The 16,125-nt window shown below is 44.6% G+C and overlaps 1 pseudogene; it reads right to left on the reverse strand.

The window, feature by feature from the left end:
- Positions 1 to 2,417: 2,417 nt before the first annotated feature.
- Positions 2,418 to 16,125, reverse strand: part of LOC135536231 (voltage-dependent T-type calcium channel subunit alpha-1H-like) — a 129,207-nt pseudogene continuing 115,499 nt past the window's right edge.

A 16,125-nucleotide genomic window follows, 5' to 3' on the forward strand; every position in this document is an offset into this window, starting at 1 on the left:
CGAAGCTGTTCTGACCGGCCTGTAACGGACCAACCAAGGAGCATCGAAGCTGTTCTGACCGGTCTGTAACGGACCAACCAAGGAGCACCGAAGCTGTTCTGACCGGTCTGTAACGGACCAACCAAGGAGCATCGAAGCTGTTCTGACCGGTCTGTAACGGACCAACCAAGGAGCACCGAAGCTGTTCTGACTCCTGGTCGTCCAACCAAGGAGCACCGAAGCTGTTCTGGCTCCTGGTCGTCCAACCAAGGAGCACGGAAGCTGTTCTGGCTCCTGGTCGTCCAACCAAGGAGCACCGAAGCTGTTCTGGCTCCTGGTCGTCCAACCAAGGAGCACGGAAGCTGTTCTGGCTCCTGGTCGTCCAACCAAGGAGCACGGAAGCTGTTCTGGCTCCTGGTCGTCCAACCAAGGAGCACCGAAGCTGTTTTGGCTCTTGGTCGTCCAACCAAGGAGCACCGAAGCTGTTCTGGCTCCTGGTCGTCCAACCAAGGAGTACGGAAGCTGTTCTGGCTCCTGGTCGTCCAACCAAGGAGCACCGAAGCTGTTCTGGCTCCTGGTCGTCCAACCAAGGAGCACGGAAGCTGTTCTGGCTCCTGGTCGTCCAACGTCCTGTTAAAAACACTTGATGTTGTTGTTTCCTTTATTCAGTTACCTGCATCTTCAATTCTCTAATATAGAATCACATGATCACATTCTGGACCCCCATAGGACACCCTATTCCCTACATAGCGCACTACTTTAGACCACTAGGTAGGGAATATGGGGCCATTTTGACCACTAGGTAGGGAATATGGGGCCATTTTGACCACTAGGTAGGGAATAGGGGGCCATTTTGACCACTAGGTAGGGAATAGGGGGCCATTTTGACCACTAGGTAGGGAATATGGGGTCATTTTGACCACTAGGTAGGGAATAGGGGGCCATTTAGACCACTAGGTAGGAAATATGGGGTCATTTTGACCACTAGGTAGGGAATAGGGGGCCATTTAGACCACTAGGTAGGAAATATGGGGTCATTTTAACCACTAGGTAGGGAATAGGGGGCCATTTTGACCACTAGGTAGGAAATATGGGGTCATTTTGACCACTAGGTAGGGAATAGGGGGCCATTTTGACCACTAGGTAGGGAATAGGGGGCCATTTTGACCACTAGGTAGGAAATATGGGGTCATTTTGACCACTAGGGAAGGAATAGGGGTCATTTTGACCACTAGGTAGGGAATAGGGGCCATTTTGACCACTAGGTAGGAAATATGGGGTCATTTTGACCACTAGGTAGGGAATAGGGGGTCATTTTGACCACTAGGTAGGGAATAGGGGGTCATTTTGACCACTAGGTAGGAAATATGGGGGCATTTTGACCACTAGGTAGGGAATATGGGGGCATTTTGACCACTAGGTAGGGAATATGGGGGCATTTTGACCACTAGGTAGAGAATATGGGGGCATTTTGACCACTAGGTAGGGAATATGGGGGCATTTTGACCACTAGGTAGGGAATATGGGGGCATTTTGACCACTAGGTAGGGAATATGGGGCCATTTTGACCACTAGGTAGGGAATAGGGGGCCATTTTGACCACTAGGTAGGGAATATGGGGGCATTTTGCAAGTAGCCTATATCTCTGTAAATACATTCCATGTAGCTCTCATTCAATCAATCTCCACCTGTCATACAGTCACATATTAACTATTTAGTCTAGCTCTAACCTGAGAGAGAGGGAGCGGAGGGAGAGAGAGGGAGAGAGGGAGAGGGAGGGAGGGATAGAGAGAGAGAGAGAGAGTAGTTCTAGTAATTATAAGTGACAGAGTTCCTAATCTGTCAGTTAGTTAGTTATAGTAACCACAGTCGTATATCTAGCCATATATTTAACAACATGTTTCTCTATATATGTGTCTGGTAGTAACCATGGAGACAGGAGAAGTGTCTGGACTAAAACAGGACCTGACAGAAGCTGTACAATAAGGAAGAAACAGACAAAACATCAGATAAAGGTCGAAGGTTAAAAGGTGACGTCGTGCTACTCAAACTTCTTTGTGTTTTAAATGGTCAAAAAAAGGTGAAAGGTCCTCCAGGGGAAAGGTCGTCACTCCGACCTGCAGCGACGGGAGGCTGTCGCCGGGTGAAAGGTCAAAGGTGATTAAAGGTGACATAGTTGAAGGTCGACTAATGGCAGGTATAGTGTTCAGTGCCGGAGGTTCTGACGATGTCACACACATATCGTCTCCTAACAGACACACAGTACAGAAAAGGTCAACCGCTCACAGTTTCCACCAATGGGTGGGTGAGGGAGGGAGAAGGTGGGGGGTCCAATTGCATATCATCCCGTACCATGATGTCACACTCTGACATCAGGGGGGAGGGGCTACGGCTCCTCAGGGGGAGGGGCTACAGCACAGCAGTCTTTCTGGGGGGGGTCAGGGGTTAGGGGTCAAAGGTCATGGTTGTCCTTATCAACAGCTGATTGGCTGAATCAGACCTGTTCCAACAGGGCTGGACTAAAACCCTGCTGCCTCACCAGAGTCCATCTAGGAGGAGGGTTGGAGAAAGGAAACTATTTCTTAGAGGTCAGAGGTCAGGGTTGAGTCTCCTCCTCCTCCTCTCCTTCCCGTGTGCTGAGCATGCGCACTAAGCTCCTCCTTCTGAGAGGGTTGGGAACCAATCCCAGCAGAGACTGAGAGTTCCGAGCTCCTCCCCCTTCTCTCCCCTCCCCCTCGACGGGTTCGTTGTCCGTCAATAACGCGCATCCTGATTGGTCAGAATCCACCGTGATGCTTATAAAGCTGGAGTCCAATTGGAGAAAGGGAACAGAAAGGCGTGTCTCCGCTGGGTTCGTGTCCAATGAGTCTCTCTGAGAGGCGGAGTCAACCGACAGGGTCCGCCTCCTCAGATGCATGCTGCTGTCCGTCGACTGGGTCACCGTGGAAACCTGGGCTTCAGCAGGTGGGGCTACGGAGATGCAGGGCGGGCTCATCCTCTGCTTCCTGGTCCACTCTCGAACGGGAGACGCCGATTGGCTGCTGAGACACCGGCTCCTCTGGTCCTCTTCAAATGAGAGGCAGGCATGGAGGGAGGTGTGGGGAGAGCAGGGTGTGTGTGGGGGGCTGGACGTGTGGTGTGTGTGTTCAGGTGTGTGTGAGGGGCTGGACGCGTGGTGTGTGATGTGACAGACTTCATCATCAGTCTCATCTAGAAAGGAAGTGGGGAGACGGCTAGGACTGGAACCGAGGGGAAATGGACTGGAACCGAGGGGAAATGGATCATGGCTGAAGGCAGAACTCTGCTTCGGGTCAAAGCTGGTCTGAGGGCTCTGGGGAGTGGAGGGAGTAGAGAGGTTGGGGCTGGGGCTGGGACTCTGCTTCGGGTCAAAGCTGGTCTGAGGGCTCTGGGGAGTGGAGGGGGTAGAGAGGTTGGGGCTGGGGGGTGTGGAGGAGAGGGACAGGCTGGGACCTCCAGAGCAGAGAGAGAGGGTGAGGTTGGGGCTGGGGATTGAGGGTGTGGAGGGGGAGGAGAGGGACAGGCTGGGACCTCCAGAGCAGAGAGAGAGGGTGAGGTTGGGGCTGGGGATTGAGGGTGTGGAGGGGGAGGAGAGGGACAGGCTGGGACCTCCAGAGCAGAGAGAGAGGGTGAGGCTGGGACCTGGGGTCTGGGGTATCTCAGGCCTCTGGGGTGTCTGTGGGTTGTCTGTCGTCTGAGGGGTGGAGATCTGAGGGCTGGGGGGCCGCTGGGGCCCACTATCACTGTGGCTCCTACTGTGTCTTCTGGTAGATATAACCCTCTGACTGTGTGTGTGGCGCAGTGTGTGTACGGTGTGTGTGTGGCGGAGTGTGTGTGCGCTGGAGGTGCGTCCTCGGGGGGCGCGGGACGGCGAGGAGGGGTGGTGTACGTCCAGGTGTGTGTTACCACCAGGGGGCAGGCTGGGTAGCGGTGAGAGGTGCATGCTGGGTACGGTGAGGTGGGTGCCGCCGACAGAGCTCCCCCGCAGATCGTCGGTGGAACTGCAGCTCAGGTCCTCAGAGTCACAACGCACCGCCTCCTACGAACAGACAGGAAGTAGGAAGTAGAGACAGGAAACAGAGGGTCAGAGGTCACAGGGACTGTTTTGAACACAATGTTTGAACATTAAAGGTTGAAGGTGAATGAAATTTAAATCTGGCCTGGACTGTAAAGTTCCCAGCTAGAACAAAACATTCAACAACTTGATCTGGACTGGACTGTAAAGTTCCCAGCTAGAACAAAACATTCAACAACTTGATCTGGACTGGACTGTAAAGTTCCCAGCTAGAACAAAACATTCAACAACTTGATCTGGACTGGACTGTAAAGTTCCCAGCTAGAACAAAACATTCAACAACTTGATCTAGACTGGACTGTAAAGTTCCCAGCTAGCACAAAACATTAAACAACTTGATCTAGACTGGACTGTAAAGTTCCCAGCTAGCACAAAACATTCTCACACCTCGATATGGTCTGGACTGGAACGTTCCCAGCTAGCACAAAACATTAAACAACTTGATCTGGCCTAGACTGTAAAGTTCCCAGCTAACACAAAACATTCTCACAACTCGTTATGGCCTGGACTGTAAAGTTCCCAGCTAGCACAAAACATTCAACAACTTGATCTGGCCTGGACTGTAAAGTTCCCAGCTAACACAAAACATTCTAACAACTTGCATACAAGGTTCCAAAAACAGACGTTCGCAGAACATCCATGGAAATGAATGTGCTACCTGGGTAAAAGCTGTAGTCTACATACCTGTCTCCTCAGCTGTCTTCTCACACTGAGGGAGGAACTGGGTCCCGGCTGTCTGTCCATGCTGTGGGATGGGCTACTCATATGAGAGGTGTGTCTATTGTTATGAGGGGTGTGTCTATTGATGCTGTGTGCGGGGCTACTGACATAAGGGGTGTGTCTACTGTCCATGCTGTGGGAGGGGCTGTGGATATAAGCGGTGTGTCTACTGTCCATGCTGTGGGATGGGCTGTGGATATAAGGGGTGTGTCTATCCATACAAGGGGTGTGTCTACTGTCCATGCTGTGGGAGGGGCTGTGAATATAAGGGGTGTGTCTAGCCATACAAGGGGTGTGTCTACTGTCCATGCTGTGGGAGGGGCTGTGGATATAAGGGGTGTGTCTACTGTCCATGCTGTGGGAGGGGCTGTGGAAATAAGGGGTGTGTCTACTGTCCATGCTGTGGGAGGGGCTGTGGATATAACAGGCCCGTCTATTGAGATAACGGGAGGAGTCTCTGTCGATGCTCTGAGCAGGGCTGAGTCTGTAACTATGTGTGTCCATACTGTGGGATGGGCTATGTATATAAGAGGCCCGTCTGCTGTCAACGTGGCCAGGCCTCCTGGGGGTGTGTCTCGCCATGGAGAGGGAGTGTCTGTCTACGCTGTGGGAGGGGCTGAGCCTGACTGTGGGTCTGCAGCTGGAGCCCCTGGAGCTGAGGGATGCGTGGCTTCCAGACGGTAACGCCCCCGGGACCTGCAGTAGGGATCCTGCTCCGCTAGAACCCATGGAGTAGACAGACCCTAGGAGACAGAGAGAGAGACCTAGAACTCTGACACCTAGAACTCTGAGACCTAGAACCCTGACACCTAGAACCCTGAGACCTAGAACTCTGAGAGAGAGAACTCCGAGAGGTAGAACTCCGAGACCTATAAATCTGAGAGATAGACCTCTGAAACCTAGAACTCTGACACCTAGAACTCTGAGACCTAGAACCCTGAAACCTAGAACCCTGAAACCTAGAACTCTGAGAGAGAGAACTCCGAGAGATAGAACTCCAAGACCTATAAATCTGAGAGATAGAACTCTGGGACTTAGAACTCTGAGAGAGAACACTGAGACCTAGAACACTGAGAGATAGAAATCCGAGAGATAGAACTCGGGGACCTAGAACTCTGAGAGATAGAACACTGAGAGATAGAACACTGAGAGATAGAACACTGAGAGATAGAACACTGAGAGATAGAACACTGAGAGATAGAACACTGAGAGATAGAACTCTGGGACCGAGCCGAGACAGAACTCTGAGGGATGGTTACCTGAGAAACCACATCCCTTGTAGGTGTCGTGGCCAATGGGAGGGTAGCGGGTGTGTTCGAGAGGCTGTAGGGGGCGGATCATGTAGCTGTCGCTAGGCAGAGACATCATACGAGACAGAGACGGCCGGCCCGCCGTCAGCAGGCTACCACGACAACGCTCTTCTTCCACAACCTGGGACAAAAACACGACCATGAACGTCATCTCATTTTATTAAACTTTTAGTCATTTAGCAGATTCTCTTATCCACAGCGACTTACAGGAGTGAGTGGATATATTTTCATGCTGCCCCCCCCCCAGGGAATCAAAACCACAACCCTGGAGTTGTAAGTGCCTTGGCTCTACCAAACTGAGCCACACGGGACAGTACCGTAACCATAACAATCATCACTGTCAGTATCGTCATCACTGTCACCATTTCATACTGTTACACCACCACCACCAGCTGATCTGACCCTAGACCCTGGTCCCCCCCCCTGACAGGACTGATGGGAAGCTGATCTGACCCTAGATCTGTGGTTAGCCCCCCCCCCCCCCCCTACAGGACTGATGGGAAGTTGATCTGACCCTAGATCTGTGGGTAGCCCCCCTGACAGGACTGATGGGAAGCTGATCTGACCCTAGATCTGTGGTTAGCCCACCCCCTACAGGACTGATGGGAAGCTGATCTGACCCTAGATCTGTGGTTAGCCCCCCTACAGGACTGATGGGAAGCTGATCTGACCCTAGATCTGTGGTTAGCCCCCCTACAGGACTGATGGGAAGCTGATCTGACCCTAGATCTGTGGTTAGCCCCCCCACAGGACTGATGGGAAGCTGATCTGACCCTAGATCTGTGGTTAGCCCCCCTACAGGACTGATGGGAAGCTGATCTGACCCTAGATCTGTGGTTAGCCCCCCCCCACAGGACTGATGGGAAGCTGATCTGACCCTAGATCTGTGGTTAGGTCCCCCCCCTACAGGACTGATGGGAAGCTGATCTGACCCTAGATCTGTGGTTAGCCCCCCCCCCCCCCTGACAGGACTGATGGGAAGCTGATCTGACCCTAGATCTGTGGTTAGCCCCCCCCCTACAGGACTGATGGGAAGCTGATCTGACCCTAGATCTGTGGTTAGGTCCCCCCTACAGGACTGATGGGAAGCTGATCTGACCCTAGATCTGTGGTTAGCCCCCCTACAGGACTGATGGGAAGCTGATCTGACCCTAGATCTGTGGTTAGCCCCCCTGACAGGACTGATGGGAAGCTGATCTGACCCTAGATCTGTGGTTAGCCCCCCCCCCTACAGGACTGATGGGAAGCTGATCTGACCCTAGATCTGTGGTTAGCCCCACCCCCTACAGGACTGATGGGAAGCTGATCTGACCCTAGATCTGTGGTTAGCCCCCCCCTACAGGACTGACAGGAAGCTGATCTGACCCTAGATCTGTGGTTAGGTCCACAGGTGATCCATCTCCATACCTGTCCAGATGATTCCACGCCGCCCACTGTGGCGTTGCTAAAGGGACAGATGGCCTCCTGTCGCGCCTCCTCTTGCCTGGCCTCCTGTTGCCTGGCCTCCTCCTGACGCGCCTCCTCCTCCTTGGCCTCCTCCTCTGCCTCCTCCTGTGCCTCCTTGTTGCTCTCCTCGAGGTGTTTCATCAACACCGCCACCACCACGTTGACCAGCACAAACTGGGCCGTCAGGACGAAGGTCACGAAGTAGACCGGAGAAACCAGAGGAAGGTAGGACAGACAGGAGCGGTCCTCTGGACGACAGTCCCGCAGCGTGTCCTGAGGGGACAAAAGGGATGATGCTATTGGGACAGGGAGCTCAGACGACAAGAGGGTTGAGAAAGACACATCATCCCAAAGACAGAGCATTACTACTTTTGATACTGAAGTATATTTTAGCGATTAAATTCACTTTTGATTCTAAAGTATATTAAAAAACCAAATACTTTTAGACTTTTACTTAAAGTAGTATTTTACTGTGTGACTTTCACTTGAGTCATTTTTCTATTATAATGTATCTTTACTTTTACTCAAGTATGACAACGAGGTTCTAGTTTCTGTCAAGATGCTTGAGGACACCAGAAAATGGGGACTGTTGTTTACTGAAGAACAGGAGGCCCGTAGCATTGATCTGTTTGGAGCTTTTTAAGAAGACGTATATTTCATACAAACAATGCTGAGCCATTGTAACCGATGTGAAACGGCTAGCTAGTTAGCGGCGGTGCAGCGCTAATAGCGTTTCAATCGGTGACGTCACTCGCTTTGAGACCTTGAAGTAGTTGTTCCCCTTGCTCAGCAAGGGCTGCAGTCTTTGTGGAGCGATGGGTAACGATGCTTCATGGGTGTCAGTTGTTGATGTGTGCAGAGGGTCCCTGGTTCGAGCCCGGGTCGGGGCGAGGGGACGGACGAAAGTTATACTGTTACACAATGTCATTGTCCATGCTTTTCATGCCAACAGAGCTTCTTGTGTAGAATGGAGAGAGTGTAGAATGATGGCATTACATTGTATTGTGTTTCTCAGGTTGTAACTCCAGTCCTGACCAGCAGGTGGAGCCATTGAATTGAGCCACAAGTTTGTTGGCACAAGACACACAGAGCCAAGCCCATCAGAGAGCCAGAGTGTCTGACTGACTTGGATAACAGCCAATTACCAGGCAGAGCCCGGGGGAAGGGAGAAGGTTTTAGCCAATGAGCGATTCAGATAAATATCTCTGGTTCACTCAACGTTCCGTGTAGATTCGAAAAACGCTAAATGTCGGTTTACTAGGTTATGAATCAGATTCCACTGACAGACATCTGGGAAGAGTGTTCTGTGTTCTGTGCATGTGTTCTGTGTTCTGTGTGTGTGCTCTTTGTTCTGTGTTCTGTGTGTGTGTTCTGTGTGTATGTTCTGTGTTCTGTGCATGTGTTATGTGTTCTGTGTTCTGTGTGTGTGTGTTCTGTGTTCTGTGTGTGTATGTTCTGTGTTCTGTGTGTGTGTGTTTTGTGTTCTGTGTGTGTGTTCTGTGTTCTGTGTGTGTGTTCTGTTTTCTGTGTTCTTCAAACAATGCCAGCTCCAAGCCTTAAATAGAAGCTCCACACGCGTGACTCCCGAGTGGCGCAGCAGTGCATCGCAGTGCTTGAGGACCGTCACTACAGACCCGGTTTCGATCCCAGGCTGTATCACAACCAGCAGTGACCAGGAGTCCCATAGGGTGGATCACAATTGTCCCAGCTTCGTTTAGGGGAGGTTTACAGGGCTCATCGCACTCTAGCGACTCCTTGTGGTGGGCCGGGCACCTACAGGCTGACTTCTGTTGTCAGTTGAACAGTGTTTCCCTCCGACACGTTGGTGCGGCTGGACGCGGTGTTAAGAAGCGCGGTTTTTGTGGGTCATGTTTTTCGGAAGACGCACGACTCGACCTTCACCTCCCGAGCCCGTTGGGGAGTTGCAGCGATGAGATCAGAATTGAAGTTGGAGAGTAAAATAATATATAGATGTTTTAATAGAACGTCCACACGGGTAAGAACCTGTAAAGAAGGATTAGAACCCTGTGTGAAAGCAAGAAGAATGTCTGCATTCAGTAGCAGTCTTCATTTACTATTAATGAGGGTTTTCCTCTGTGCCTGGAACAACAACAAGGTCTAAACCCTGTTTCCCCAGCTGTGATCTGACATAGCTGATTGGTTGACTATCACTCTCTGATTGGGTAGTTCACCTTCATAATTCCATTCCAGTTGTCACCGGTGGAAACGCGGAACAAGGTGAGGAACGCCATGCCAAAGTTCTGGAACGTGGCGTGACGACTCAGACCCTCACACGGGTTCTCCTCGGAACACTCTATAAACACAAAGAACACATGAAGGGGGGGTAGTGGGGTGATATATAGAGAGAGAGATGGAAGGGGGTGTGAGGGGAGGAGAAAAGAGAGGAGGGAGGGAGGGAGGGAGGGAGGGAGGGAGGGAGGGAGGGAGGGAGGGAGGGAGGGAGGGAGGGAGGGAGGGAGGGAGAAAATAGGAGAAGGAAGAGGTAATTAATTTCAGGGAAATCAACTCAACAGCTCATCAGCGTAAATGAAACACACTCACACACTCACAGCACTGTGACTGACCCAGTTTCCCAAACAGCTCCACTCCCAGTGCTGCATAGATGAAGAACAGCAACATGAAGAGGAGACCCAGATTCCCCACCTAGAGACACAGAACATATTATAATGGAGGATAGATTAAAATACAGATTATTATAACAGATTATTATAATACAGGATAGATTATTATAATACAGGATAGATTATTATAACACCCAGACAGATTACTATAACACCCAGACAGATTATTGTAACACCCAGACAGATTATTATAATACAGGATAGATTATTATAATACAGGACAGATTATTATAACACCCAGCCAGATTATTATAACACCCAGCCAGATTATTATAACACCCAGACAGATTACTATAACACCCAGACAGATTATTATAACACCCAGACAGATTATTATAACACCCAGACAGATTATTATAACACCCAGACAGATTATTATAACACCCAGACAGATTATGATAATACCCAGATAGATTATTATAATACCCAGACAGATTATTATAATACAGGATAGATTATTATAACACCCAGACAGATTATTATAACACCCAGACAGATTATTATAATACAGGATAGATTATTATAACACCCAGACAGATTATTATAACACCCAGACAGATTATTATAACACCCAGACAGATTATTATAACACCCAGCCAGATTATTATAATACCCAGACAGATTATTATAATACAGGATAGATTATTATAACACCCAGACAGATTATTATAACACCCAGCCAGATTATTATAACACCCAGACAGATTATTATAACACCCAGACAGATTATTATAACACCCAGTCAGATTATTATAACACCTAGCCAGATTATTATAACACCCAGAAAGATTATTATAACACCCAGACAGATTATTATAACACCCAGTCAGATTATTATAACACCCAGTCAGATTGTTATAACACCCAGACAGATTATTATAACACCCAGACAGATTATTATAACACCCAGACAGATTATTATAACACCCAGACAGATTATTATAATACAGGATAGATTATTATAACACCCAGCCAGATTATTATAATACAGGATAGATTATTATAACACCCAGACAGATTATTATAATACAGGATAGATTATTATAACACCCAGACAGATTATTATAACACCCAGACAGATTATTATAATACAGGATAGATTATTATAACACCCAGCCAGATTATTATAATACCCAGACAGATTATTATAACACCCAGCCAGATTATTATAACACCCAGATAGATTATTATAACACCCAGACAGATTATTATAATACAGGATAGATTATTATAACACCCAGCCAGATTATTATAATACAGGATAGATTATTATAACACCTAGCCAGATTACTATAACACCCAGTCAGATTATTATAATACAGGATAGATTATTATAACACCTAGCCAGATTATTATAACACCCGGACAGATTATTATAATACAGGATAGATTATTATAACACCTAGCCAGATTACTATAACACCCAGTCAGATTATTATAATACAGGATAGATTATTATAACACCTAGCCAGATTACTATAACACCCAGTCAGATTATTATAATACAGGATAGATTATTATAACACCTAGCCAGATTATTATAACACCCGGACAGATTATTATAATACAGGATAGATTATTATAACACCTAGCCAGATTACTATAACACCCAGTCAGATTATTATAATACAGGATAGATTATTATAATACAGGATAGATTATTATAACACCCAGACAGATTATTATAACACCCAGACAGATTATTATAACACCTAGCCAGATTATTATAACACCTAGCCAGATTACTATAACACCCAGACAGATTATTATAATACCCAGATAGATTATTATAATACAGGATAGATTATTATAACACCCAGACAGATTATTATAATACCCAGACAGATTATTATAATACAGGGTAGATTATTATAACACCCAGACAGATTACTATAACACCCAGACAGATTATTGTAACACCCAGACAGATTATTATAATACAGGATAGATTATTATAATACAGGACAGATTATTATAACACCCAGCCAGATTATTATAACACCCAGACAGATTATTATAACACCCAGACAGATTACTATAACACCCAGACAGATTATTATAACACCCAGACAGATTATTATAACACCCAGACAGATTATTATAACACCCAGACAGATTATTATAACACCCAGACAGATTATGATAATACCCAGATAGATTATTATAATACCCAGACAGATTATTATAATACAGGATAGATTATTATAACACCCAGACAGATTATTATAACACCCAGACAGATTATTATAATACAGGATAGATTATTATAACACCCAGACAGATTATTATAACACCCAGACAGATTATTATAACACCCAGACAGATTATTATAACACCCAGCCAGATTATTATAATACCCAGACAGATTATTATAATACAGGATAGATTATTATAACACCCAGACAGATTATTATAACACCCAGCCAGATTATTATAACACCCAGACAGATTATTATAACACCCAGACAGATTATTATAACACCCAGTCAGATTATTATAACACCTAGCCAGATTATTATAACACCCAGCCAGATTATTATAACACCCAGTCAGATTATTATAACACCCAGTCAGATTGTTATAACACCCAGACAGATTATTATAACACCCAGACAGATTATTATAACACCCAGACAGATTATTATAACACCCAGACAGATTATTATAATACAGGATAGATTATTATAACACCCAGCCAGATTATTATAACACCCAGACAGATTATTATAATACAGGATAGATTATTATAACACCCAGACAGATTATTATAACACCCAGACAGATTATTATAATACAGGATAGATTATTATAACACCCAGACAGATTATTATAATACAGGATAGATTATTATAACACCCAGACAGATTATTATAACACCCAGACAGATTATTATAATACAGGATAGATTATTATAACACCCAGCCAGATTATTATAATACCCAGACAGATTATTATAACACCCAGCCAGATTATTATAACACCCAGATAGATTATTATAACACCCAGACAGATTATTATAATACAGGATAGATTATTATAACACCCAGCCAGATTATTATAATACAGGATAGATTATTATAACACCTAGCCAGATTACTATAACACCCAGTCAGATTATTATAATACAGGATAGATTATTATAACACCTAGCCAGATTATTATAATACCCGGACAGATTATTATAATACAGGATAGATTATTATAACACCTAGCCAGATTACTATAACACCCAGTCAGATTATTATAATACAGGATAGATTATTATAACACCTAGCCAGATTATTATAACACCCGGACAGATTATTATAATACAGGATAGATTATTATAACACCTAGCCAGATTACTATAACACCCAGTCAGATTATTATAATACAGGATAGATTATTATAACACCTAGCCAGATTATTATAACACCCAGACAGATTATTATAATACAGGATAGATTATTATAACACCTAGCCAGATTACTATAACACCCAGTCAGATTATTATAATACAGGATAGATTATTATAACACCTAGCCAGATTACTATAACACCCAGACAGATTATTATAATACCCAGACAGATTACTATAACACCCAGACAGATTATTATAACACCCAGACAGATTACTATAACACCCAGACAGATTATTATACCACCCAGTCAGATTATTATAATACAGGATAGATTATTATAACACCTAGCCAGATTATTATAACACCCAGACAGATTATTATAATACCCAGATAGATTATTATAATACAGGATAGATTATTATAACACCCAGACAGATTATTATAACACCCAGACAGATTATTATAACACCCAGACAGATTATTATAACACCAAGTCAGATTATTATAACACCCTGTTACGAATCCCTTTTGGCCCGACAGTCTAGGGGGGATGGTAATGAGACTCGTAACATAACTCATGCAAATTATTATTGTGACAAAAGAAAAGTGTGAACGAAATAAGCACGACAACTGAAATCTACCGTCAAACTCTAGGTTTATTTATAAACACACGGTAATGGGGGGAGCAGGAAAAGGGGCTGAGCTGGACCCAAGGAAAGAAACAATAAGTATTCAAAAACACCCCTAAGCTAGACTAGCCTACTTTAACAACAGCTAACTAACTAACCAAAAATACAGTGGGTGGTCCGCCCAGTTCTAACTAGTGTATTTAACAAAGTTCACCTACGGGTAGTGTATGCCCATGGGCGACTTGTCTTGGTTTCCCCCTTTTCCACCAGCAATCAAACACAAACACCATAACCAAAAACAATACTCACAGGTGATGACAAAGTGCTATGAGGTGCTTAAACAAAAGAGAGGTTACGACACAAAGCGAGAGTGAAACACAGAGACCTACAGACATGGCATTTACAGAGAGATTGAGCTGAGCTGAGCTGGGCTGAGCTCCAGAACAAACAAATGATGGGGTTTTTAAACCATGGGGAAAGAACTGTGATAGGTTTAGGAAATATGAGGAGGTGTGTCTTCTGATTGATGATTGATTGGGGAGTGATGATTTTCACCTGTGAGGGGAGAAGGAGAGAAAAGAAACACACACACAGGATACACACACACACACAGGATAACTGTATCCGTAACACACCCAGACAGATTATTATAACACCCAGTCAGATTATTATAACACCCAGACAGATTATTATAACACCCAGTCAGATTATTATAACACACAGACAGATTACTATAACACCCAGACAGATTATTATAACACCCAGACAGATTATTATAACACCCAGACAGATTACTATAACACCCAGACAGATTATTATAACACCCAGACAGATTATTATAACACCCAGTCAGATTATTATAACACCCAGACAGATTACTATAACACTCAGGCAGATTATTGTAACACCCAGACAGATTATTGTAACACCCAGACAGATTATTATAACACCCAGACAGATTATTATAATACCCAGACAGATTATTATAATACAGGATAGATTATTATAACACCCAGACAGATTATTATAACACCCAGACAGATTATTATAACACCCAGACAGATTATTATAACACCCAGACAGATTATTATAACACCCAGACAGATTATTATAACACCCAGTCAGATTATTATAACACCTAGCCAGATTATTATAACACCCAGACAGATTATTATAACACCCAGACAGATTATTATAACACCCAGTCAGATTATTATAACACCCAGACAGATTATTATAATACAGGATAGATTATTATAACACCTAGCCAGATTATTATAATACAGGATAGATTATTATAACACCCAGACAGATTATTATAACACAAAGACAGATTATTATAATACAAGATAGATTATTATAATACAGGATAGATTATTATAACACCCAGTCAGATTATTATAATACCCAGACAGATTATTATAACACCCAGACAGATTATTATAACACCCAGACAGATTATTATAACACCCAGATAGATTATTATAACACCCAGACAGATTATGATAACACCCAGACAGATTACTATAACACCCAGCCAGATTACTATAACACCCAGGCAGATTATTATAATACAGGATAGATTATTATAACACCCAGACAGATTATTATAACACCCAGAAATATTATGATAACACCCAGATAGATTATTATAACACCCAGACAGATTATTATAACACCCAGACAGATTATTATAACACCCAGATAGATTATTATAACACCCAGACAGATTATTATAACACCCAGACAGATTATTATAATATAGGATAGATTATTATAACACCCAGACAGATTATTATAATACAGGATAGATTATTATAACACCCAGACAGATTATTATAACACCCAGACAGATTATTATAACACCCAGACAGATTACTATAACAACCAGACAGATTATTATAATACAGGATAGATTATTATAACACCCAGACAGATTATTATAATACAGGTTAGATTATTATA

The sequence above is a fragment of the Oncorhynchus masou genome, unplaced genomic scaffold (genome assembly GCF_036934945.1).
Source record: "Oncorhynchus masou masou isolate Uvic2021 unplaced genomic scaffold, UVic_Omas_1.1 unplaced_scaffold_580, whole genome shotgun sequence".
NCBI classification, from domain to species: Eukaryota; Metazoa; Chordata; class Actinopteri; order Salmoniformes; family Salmonidae; genus Oncorhynchus; species Oncorhynchus masou.